Raw genomic sequence first — 10,952 nt, forward strand, 5'->3', positions numbered from 1 at the left:
TGTACTGTATATTCTGTTTGCATTTATTGGCGTGTTGTCCGATGTTAGAAATTTCAGGATAGCAAGCTTGTTACCAGTTCTATAGCTAACGCCCTTATGTCAATCAATTCTGACCCTCAGTAACCTTTGAGTGGATCCCACGTAGGTCCCCAGATTACATCTAGGACAATTAAACTTGTGCACAACACACGAGGTCATCAAATTGTCAAGTTTATCCTTGAATTTAAGGAAACTACCTAAACTGAGTAGATTTGTTGGGATGATATTAAATCTAATAGCTGGTATATAATCAAATATGAGTTTTCTTAGTGCATGGAAGAAATTTTTCTTTCATGGATTAAAGGTACATTTGCATAAAATGGAAGCTTAGGCACAGTAGGTAAGGAGACTTTTGGAATAAAAACGTTATGAAGAAGTTTAAAAACATACCTGTGAAAAAGTGTAGCGGAAAAATAATTGTTAGTTTAATATTGACGTATATAGTTGATTTCTTCGTGAAAAAAAATCCCAACTAGATGTCAGTGAGAAGGCACGATGAAGTAATGGGGATAAAGAGTTTAATTTAAAACCATAAAAACAGTGACTATAAAAATTTGAACCTAGTCCTGTAAAAGTTCTCTTCCTGTAAACCTTGAAGTGCTAAAATGATCATATTGTCGTCAGACTAAAACATCTAAGAATGGTAGTTTATTATCACTTATACCCACGTGTGCTTTGCATAAAAGGAACTATATTCCAAACCGACCTATTCCCTCCATATCCATCAATAAGGGCGTATACTGCCTCAACGTTCACTAACAATCACGATAAAGGCTAGTAGTAGCAGCAAGCTGTACTTCCCGGCGGTATGAAATAAATATGTAACGAAAAACGACTCGGAAGCCACGCCTATTGACACTTTATTGAGTACTGATAAGTGATCTTATCTTTTTTTTCTGTTGGTATTCGTTATTCCTCGTCTTTAGACATGTCCCTTTTCAGTTGAAGGTGTTTCTCATGGTTGTACCATCCCTTAACTGAGATAAGACTCTCAAAAGGTGTTTACTGCATTGAGATAGACTTTCAAAAGGTGCTTACTGTACTGAGATAGACTTCAAAAGGTGTTTATTAAACAAGATAATCACATCGATTACGATTTGGTTTGGTTTGTATGGCGTTCTTACGTTCCATGGAACCAGTGGTTATTCAGCAACGGGGACCAACGGCTTGACGTGACTTCCGAACCACGTCCGGAGTGAACTTCTGTCACCAGAAATACACTCAGTGGAATGCCCGAGAATCGAACTTGCGGCCACTGAGGTGGCAGGCCAAAACCATACCGATCACGCCACTGAGGCGCTTCACACACGGTCGCGTCATCATGACAATGATCGACAATAGAAGGCTTAAAGAAGAATATAAGACAGAGATAGAAGGAATCTCATATTAATGACTGAAGACAAAGGTCTCTCATGTCGACTGAACAAGAGAGAATCTCATAATAGAATCTACTGAGAAAAGGGATTCTCTTGCTGATGAATGAATGAATGAATGAGGGACCAAAGCTTTCATCACTCTCATTTTGTTAGTTTTCTGTGAAAGAGAGCTATCGTGGCGGCTTCGTCCGTCCGTCCGCACATTTTCTTTCCGCACTTTTTCTGTTCGTCCTCAGATCTTAAAAACTACTGAGGCTAGAGGGCTCCAAATTAGTACGTTGATCATCCAGCCTCAAGTCATCAAATATACCAAATTGCAGCCCTCCAGCCTCAGTAGTTTTTAATTCTACTTAAGGTTTATAGTTAGCCATGATCGTGCTTGTGGCAACGATGTAGGAAAGGCCACCACGGGGCAGTGTTGAAAACTTCATGGGAACCGGCTCACACGGCATTATACCGAGGCCACCGAAAGATAGATGTAATTTTGGTGGCCTTGGTTATACGCTGTAGAGGCTGTACAGAAAACGCGCAATTTTTTTAATTGTTTTATTTTCAGTTCAGTGCAAGGAGATCACAGTGGTCGAATTGCACGAGGACAGGATCCCCTCGACTGAATCCTATGTTGATGCTGGAGTGGGCAAGATTCCGAAGCTACACGAGGTAAGCCAGAAATTGGAAAAACAAATCTACATATAACTAATATAAGAATATATATACATATATATATATATATATATATATACATATATATATATATATATATATATATATATATATATATATTTCCTTGCAGTTTTATCATGAGATTAAGAAAAACACATAAAACTACGTTATTAAAAAATTACTCAAAGTAGCATAAGTCTTAAAATGAAGTTTTATCATGAGATTAAGAAAATTACTCAAAAGTATCACGAGTCTTACAATTGAGAATCAAATGCACTTTTATGTAACTGTACAAATATCTTTGCAAATGAAACAGATTCTTGGAAGTTCTCTAGGTAAATTTACTTTTGAATATATGTGTAGTTACATAACTCTGGATCTGAATTTCCAAGTAGGTTCTAATAACAATTTTTCATAATCTCTCCAGATTTTATGCAATCCTTTTGTAAAGATCACAACAGACACCATGTTTCATCGCGAAAATAAAATCGACAATTTCAAGGCGAAGAAGAAAAATAGTCCAAATCATATTGATCAGCTTAATTCTCGCTAATAAAAATTCTTTTAAAAAATATTTTCCTTGGTCTTGGTTTACCTGGATATATCATTTTTTTTATATATTGATAACTTTTCACATAACGTACAAAGTAACAGCTTAAACGTTCCACGTAATGTTAGGTAGTTCCTCTTCTTGTGTGTATATATATAAACCTCTCTCTCTCTCTCTCTCTCTCTCTCTCTCTCTCTCTCTCTCTCTCTCTCTCTCTCTCTCTCTCTCTCTCTCTCTCTATCCTTTCAGCTGACAATCTGCATGAGGTTTCGTTTCCAGCAATACTCGGAGAAGTCAGCGCTTGTCAGCTACTTCGCTGGATCAGACAACGAGATCCTCCTTGGTGAGTGTTTTATAATTATATAAGATTATTGTATGAATCATTCTTAAGAAGCTTGAATTTAAAGCCAACGGTCCCCTGTGGTGGCTTGTTACATATGCGACAGAGCTCATCTCCTGAATAAATAATAATAATTATATAAGATTATTGTATGAATCATTCTTAAGAAGCTTGAATTTAAAGCCAACGGTCCCCTGTGGTGGCTTGTTCCATATGAACAGAGCTCATCTCCTGAATAATAATAATAATAATAATAATAATAATAATAATAATAATAATAATAATAATAATAATATCATCAGGTCAAATCCCACAAGACAGACATGCTAATAGCTCTGTGTGTCCTGTTAGGTTTTAAATGACTGCTATCACTGTGCTACCATAGACGGTACTAATCAGTTTTCTTTATTGAGCTCAGTTTAAACCGATATGGGTTAAAGGTTTTAATTCTCGAATATGAATAGATAAAATAGAAAAGGAGATAAAACCTAATATTTTATTAATGTATCTGGATCAGTAAAGATAAAAAACTGATGAAAGGGGAATCTACTATAGTAACTTCATAAAGTTCATAAAGGGGAATCTACTATAGTAACTTCATAAAGTAACGATATCCTCTATTACTTCAAGAATTAGCAATGTCTACTATTACTCCAAGAAAACATGCTACTTCTTGGAGTAGTACTAGACATTGCTAATTCCCTAAGTAATAGAGGATATCGTTACTTTATGAAGTTACTATAGTAGATTCACATCAACCGTGCATTTGACGTCTAGGCCAGTCCCTTACGACGCTCCTGATTGGCTGTTGATAAGCCACTCACAGGGATGGAACTCTCAGTCTCTCGAGAGAGTTCATAGAGGCAGGATGTATGTTCCACCTCTCCCGAAAGACGTATCCCTCAGGAGAGGTGGAACGTAGATCCTGCCTGTGTGAACTCTCAAGAGAGACTGATAGTTTCGTCTTTCAGGAGAGGTGGACATACATCCTGCCTGTGTGAACTCTCTCGAGAGACTGAGAGTTTCCGGCCCTGTCTTTGGCTTATCAACAGCCAATCAGGAGCGTTGTAAGGGACTGGCCTAGACGTCAAATGCACGGTTGATGTGAATCTACTATAGTAGATTATCCTGGCATTGCTCGGGATAAAAAGAGGCTTGCCGTCCGTGATTACTTCCACTACAGGGAGGATTATGCAATCACTTTCAGAATAAGTAATTGCTAGGGATCCTGTCAAGCCAAAGAAGTTGTGAAAAATCCTAAGTGTTGGCTGTCAACTCCAAAAGTTGTAAAAAAAAAAAAAATGAGGGGGTACGAAAAAGAGGGGGTTAGAAACAGCCCTCGAATTTCGGATTTTGACTAAAACCGTTCAGCGGGGGAGGGGAGTCTAAGTTAAACATTTCCTAGCCCTAGCTTTCAATGTCTGGGCATGCATAACGAACAGACAGACGGGCATTGCCTTTTATATGTATAGACAGAGGACATTCTTACTCTTTGGAGTAACAGGTTTAATTCCTTATCCAACCAACCCCAGTTATTGACGGCCCGGAAAGCCAGATCTTTATTGAGTGCTGCCAGTACTCAGTGAAGTTGGCCCAGGATATCCCGTCAATCATCCTCTTCACCTGGTACCATTTCTGCATTGCACTCGACCTCAACGGCAAGACTGTCACGGCCACACTGAACGACGAGGTAAGCAATCTGGCAAAACTTTACTTGACCTCTTATAGTATCTTTGCTTTGTACCTACACTGCTGTGATGCTGGTGGCGCGCTTAGTGACAAATGAGATGACGTAGAGCATTGTATTCCATGATCCAAACTAGTGAACCGAAGCACTATTTTGAGTTTCATTTTATAGTTACTCTCCCTCAAACCTGCTGCTGAACAGCAGCACCAATATGCAGTTAATGTGTCCTGCTGTCGAACTTCTCAGTTCCAGAGGTCCTTCGCACTGCTGGACTGTGGAACAGCCTTCCAGAGGATGTCGTGAAGCTGGAACTTGAGAAGTTCCAGCGAAGATGCAATGCATTGCTACCCTAACAGTATTCTTCTTGCATTTTAATACATTCTTGTCTATTTATCAATTTATATTTCCTTTTTTAAGAAATAAGACCTCTTCTTTCTGTATTTCCCTATACTCCCTCTTATTTCTTCCTAATGAACATCACATTCATTGTAAGCTTGAATTTCAAGTCAGTGGCCCCTGTGGTGGGGTTGTTCCATATGAATTAGTTACAGCTTACAGCTGGACTAGTCTGTGGAGCGCAGGTAACAGTATCAATGATTTACAGTTAGATGTACAAATAAGCAATACCCCTGGACGAATTTATGTTATTCAGGGTCTCCAACATGGCCTTGTTAAATCACAAACATATTGCAAAATATCAGAGTCCTTAGCTGCTGCAGCACCTCCCAAATCTTCTTCACGTAACCTAAAGGCACCGAGAAGCAATTTCCTTAATTATAAAATAATTTGGTTCCCAGTAGTGACACTCATTGTATTCAGGATACAATTTAACTGGTAAACTTCAGAACCAGAAATAAGTAGCTTTGTTTTCTGCAAATATGTACAGATGATTTTCTAGTAAGAGAAACAATAATTCTTTTAATGTCATAAATGGTATGATTGGCATTCATCAGCAAGAAGACTGACAAAATAAAACATTACCGTTAATCACTTTACAGATCTGGAGTTTGAACTTGACTTTTAAGGATGGAGACAGAAAATTCGTCAGGCCAGGGGGTCATCTGGTAATTGGACAAGACCTGGACACGGAGAATGGTGGCTTTTCCCTGTCTCAGACTTTCAACGGCGACATTGCTAACTTTATATTTTTCAATGTTTCTATTTCTAAGGATAACATGGTGAGTTACGTTCAATCTTGCAAGACAGAATTTGAAAGCCCAAAACCTCTCATGGAGTTTGCCGAGTCCATGGATGGATTCACTGTGAAAGGTTTGGCTAAAGTTTACCAGTACAGCACTGATCATATCTGTAGCAGTTTCTCGACGGAGCACATTGTCTTGATTCCCAAAAAGATGGTCTTTGACGAGGCGAGTAACCTGTGCAGCTCTCTGAAAGGAACGACAGTCGTGCCTGTGAATCCAGAGGAGGCTAAAGAAAGGTACTCATTGGCGCTCCAGTTCGGTGACCAGTGCCTAAGTTCATGGAGTACCATATACTGGGTAGGAATTAAGGGCAATCAGTCTGATGGACAATGGTACACAAAAGCCGACAAAAAACTGATTACTTGGAGTAATTTTGGAAAAGGCTGGGATCTCCCAGCTACTGACTGCCTCTGTGTGAGCGTTGGCACCGATACGTATTCCGGGAAATGGTTTTGTGGACCCTGCAGTTACAAGACCTGCCCGATGTGCTCGTTCCCGAAGCCGCCCCAGCTCAGATTACGTGGGCTATGCTCCGACACCAACTTTGACACAAACTTCACAATCACCAACAGGGGACTCAGCAAGCCCGAGCTGGTAGGATATTTCAAAAGCCGCATCCTGTGGAGTAACGATGACTGGATATTAGAGCAAACAAAGAACACCACCTCAGGATATGCAACCGCCATCTTGAAAAAGCAAGAATACCCACTGGGGAGGCACAAGTGGGAGACCAAAGATGCTTGTGGGAATGATGTGGTAAGACCAGCTGGTTCTACCTAGATTCTGACCAATAACTTTCTGGAAAGTCTTCAATAATGCTACTTTGACAAGTACTGGAATCAAACTTAGTTGAAAATTTCACATTCATACGTCTGTTGCAGGTCATTCTGACACTGTCCGCCTGTGTGGACGGAGAATTTACGTGTGACGACGGGACCTGCATTCCGAAGGAGCAGAGGTGCGACCAGAAGACCCAGTGCAGAGACAACAGTGACGAGAGCGACTGTGTTCTGATTGTCTATCCTGCCTCTTACTCGAGGGGTCTCCCCCCTCCCCTTACAGAGAACAAACTGTCACAGGTCAACTTCTCTCTGGAAATCACCTCAGTCAGAAACTTCAACTTGGTGGGATTCAGAGTCACGTTGGACATCATCCAGAAACTGAAATGGAGAGACCCTAGAATCAGGTTCCTCAATCTCAGACACGGGAACTTCTCAAACAAATCGAAGGTTTGGAATATGGAGTCTTCCTGGACACACAAAATACCATTATGTACACACCAGTTTTACTTGATCGTATGCAAGAATCTGCCAGTATTTCTGGAAACACAACTTGATCATATGCAAGACTATACAAGTATTTCTGGACACACAAAGACACCATCATATGCACACCAGTTCTACTTGATCATATATGCAAGAGTCTGCAAATATTTATGGAAACACAAAAACACCATTAAATACACACCAGTTTTACTGGCTCTTATGCAAGTGCCTGGAAATATTTCTAAAAGCACAAAAATTAATGTTCTGTCATTCTAAATAACTTAATTAAATTACTAGTTGCCCTACTGGTTAACAAAGTTTACATCCCTTAGTGTCAAGAAGTTTCTTCACTTCGAGGAAGCCGTTATCATGAATTCGCTGTTTCAATTCCTGACAATTTTACTGGCATTGAATACCCACGTCATTTTGCTGCCTGTTACTTCCAGAATTATTCGTCCCTGTGGCTCCCAACTTTCGAAATCCAGTCGGGAAACCTGAGCCCAGTCGATCTGGTGCCCAGGGCAGAATATTTACTGGTTCAGCGAGATCAGCCCCCTCTGCCTGACAGCATCACCAACCACAGGGAAGGTAATAGTGTCTGGAATGTAACAGTGTCTGGAAGGTAGCAGTGTCTGGAAGGTAGCAATGTCAGGAAGGTAGCAGTGTCTGGAAGGTAGCAATGTCAGGAAGGTAGCAGTGTCTTAAAGGTAGCAATGTCTGGAAGGTAGCAGTGTCTGGAGGGTAACAGTGTCTGGAAGGTGACATTATCTGGAAGGTAACAGTGTCTCGAAGGTTTCAGTGTCTGGAAGGTATCAGTGTCTGGAGGGTAGCAGTGTCTGGAAGGTAACATTATCTGGAAGGTAACAGTTTCTGGAAGGTAACATTATCTGGAAGGTAACAGTGTCTGGAAGGTAACAGTGTCTGGAAGGTAACAGTGTCTGGAAGGTAGCAGTGTCTGGAGGGTAACAGTGTCTGGAAGGTAACATTATCTGGAAGGTAACAGTGCCTCGATGGTATCAGTGTCTCGAAGGTAGCAGTGTCTGGAGGGTAGCAGTGTCTGGAAGGTAACATTATCTGGAAGGTAACAGTGTCTGGAAGGTAACATTATCTGGAAGGTAATATTGTTTGGATGGTAACAGTGTCTGGAAGGTAACATTATCTGGAAGGTAACAGTGCCTGGAAGGTAACAGCGTCTGGAAGGTAACAGTGTCTGGAAGGTAACAGAATCTGTAAGGTAACAGTATCTGGAAGGTAACAGTGCCTATTTGGAGGAAAATTTCAAAGATATGTAAAGAAATCATGATGTCCAGTTGGCTCTACATTTTCAGATGACGTTTACGACGGCGCGAGCAACCTAATGATGCTGGTGGCGACCTACACTGCTCCAATCGCTTGCCAGTTCCAGCTTTATTACTATCCGTTCGACAACCAGAAATGCGCTCTCCTCTATTCGCTCACTGACACAGCGAACGAGCTACAGAAATATGTTGTGAGTGTGTGTATGTGGACAACATATGAAGACATGATTACTAATGATTTGCTTTATCAGGGTGCGTCCACACTACAGATAATTCCCCTGTTTTTTCTTCAAGAAACTCTCGTTTTCAGGAAACCGTGGAATTCACAGGGGTCCGGACACTTCTCGAGTACCTGGTGGTTGGTGTGTCAGTTAATACGACTGTGATAGCGGGCGACGACTTCATAAAGGTTTGGCTACTATTGCTTGTGTTCCCGTGCCTTCTGGTGTTGGTAAATTCAAGTAATTATTCCAAAATTATCGTATGATATAAGGACGCATATCATTTATGTTCTATATATTATTTTTCAAAGTTTAATGCTTCTTGAACTTTAACGTAGGTGAGAAATTAGGTACAGGCAAAACTGGTCCTTTGTGCCCAATGTCATATCGTAAAACAACTACCGGGGTAATAAATGAAACGGTTAGTATTTAAGTATAGCGTACCCATACCATAAAAAAAGATGCAATGGCAATTATAAACAGCTATAAACAAGTCACTGGAAAGGTAATTTAGATTCTTTTGCTTTTATTAATTTTTTTTTTTTTCAAAACAAAAAAATGCAAAAAAATTTTTTTTTGCAAAACAAATTTTTTTGCCAATATTTCTTTACAGTAAAATACAGAGACCTGATTTCCGGTTAGCTACAACTCATTATTATGTCGTTGCATTTCCTTTATTCTTATATTTACCGAACAGATTGCAATAACTTACAACCCTATAGCTTCAAATGACACCAGACTGAATAGTCATTCACAGAAAGTAGTACATTGCTAACCAAGCAGCTAAATGATTCAATACTACCCCTTTCAACAACTGTAGTAACCCTATTTTTCTCCCTTGGAATAACCACCCTATCATTCTAAAACTCTGATAGTCCGTCAACAGGTCGAAATTGAATTCAGGAACCAATTCGGATACTACATAGGCAACGCCTTCATCCCGAGCATACTCCTCGTCACCATCTGTTACCTCACCTTCTACTTCGATCTACAGGACTTCCAGGTAAATACAAGAACCTTGAATCGTCGTCCCAATACCTGGTGTGCTTTTCTACGGGTATCTGAGGGAAATGTCACCAGTAGCTGTCTCTTAAATTGACATTGTCTACTCCCCTTAGACTGCATTTCATGTCTTGTCTCGTGTGACCTCTCCCAAATTATTATCCAAACGATATCAGTTGCCGACCTGCCACCATACAGGGTGTCCATAAAGTCCCAGTACCATTCTGAGCAATGCATACTTGTAATGGTACTGGGACTTTATGGACACCCTGTATTTCAAGTTACAAGGTAAGTGGAGCATTGGGAATCACGTAAAAAAATAAAAATGTAAGGGTTGTAACCATGAATTACCAGCGAGGTACCGCAAAAAATCACGAGGAATCGAAACCTCAAGAAACTTTAAATTAAAAACTGACGAAACTTAAACCTATAAAGCTGGGAAAACTCATAAAAAATGGGGCATTAACTCTACCAACTTTGTCAGCTGTTCTGGGTACTGGACAACGTCACACAAATCACAAGAAGTCACATCAAAACTCAAGAAAAGTCGAAGACTCCAAAAAAATGCATAAAACGTTATATTAAAAACCAACGAAATTTAAACCATAAAGAAGGGAAAACTCTTAAAAAATGGGGGATTAACTCTTCCAATTTTGTCAGCTGTTTTGGGCACTAGACAACAACAACAATAAATCACAAAAAATGCAGACGTCTGCAATCTTTACGTAACTACCGTTGCCCTCAAGTTATCACAACGAGACGAGGCGCATCACATACCAAAGTTAGATAAGGCAATGACAGCTAGGAAATTCCAAGAACACTATATACAAAAATCATACAGATAAACGTCTCAAGAAGCATTAATAAAAAAATCTGAAATGGTGGGTAAAAGGTTATCAAACTTAGAGACCACCATACCACCGTCGGGAACTTCATTCTTATCAAACTTAATCTGAAGAGTATCATTTATTTGAGTTGCAGAGCGTAGTATACAGATAAAATGGCTGGACTAACGGTTATTTTCTTGGATTTTTGTAACAGATAAGGGAATTTCAATCTAATTATAAATTAAGCAAAAAAAAACAACCCCCCAAGCTTATGGTCAATATCACTCTGGCCTGTAAAACATAGGTTCACACAAACTCGTATAAAAGGATAAGGAAGCAATATTACAAAACGAGAATAAAAATTAAAATTCACAAAACAGGGAAGACCTTTTTTAGATTCAAACCTAAAGCTACTTGTAGGAGTTCAAGTTAGGTGCATCTTTTAACATTAAATCGCTTTTGTGCTTCGCTTCGCTATCACG

Source organism: Macrobrachium nipponense, chromosome 38, assembly GCF_015104395.2.
Source record: "Macrobrachium nipponense isolate FS-2020 chromosome 38, ASM1510439v2, whole genome shotgun sequence".
Lineage (NCBI taxonomy): Eukaryota > Metazoa > Arthropoda > Malacostraca > Decapoda > Palaemonidae > Macrobrachium > Macrobrachium nipponense.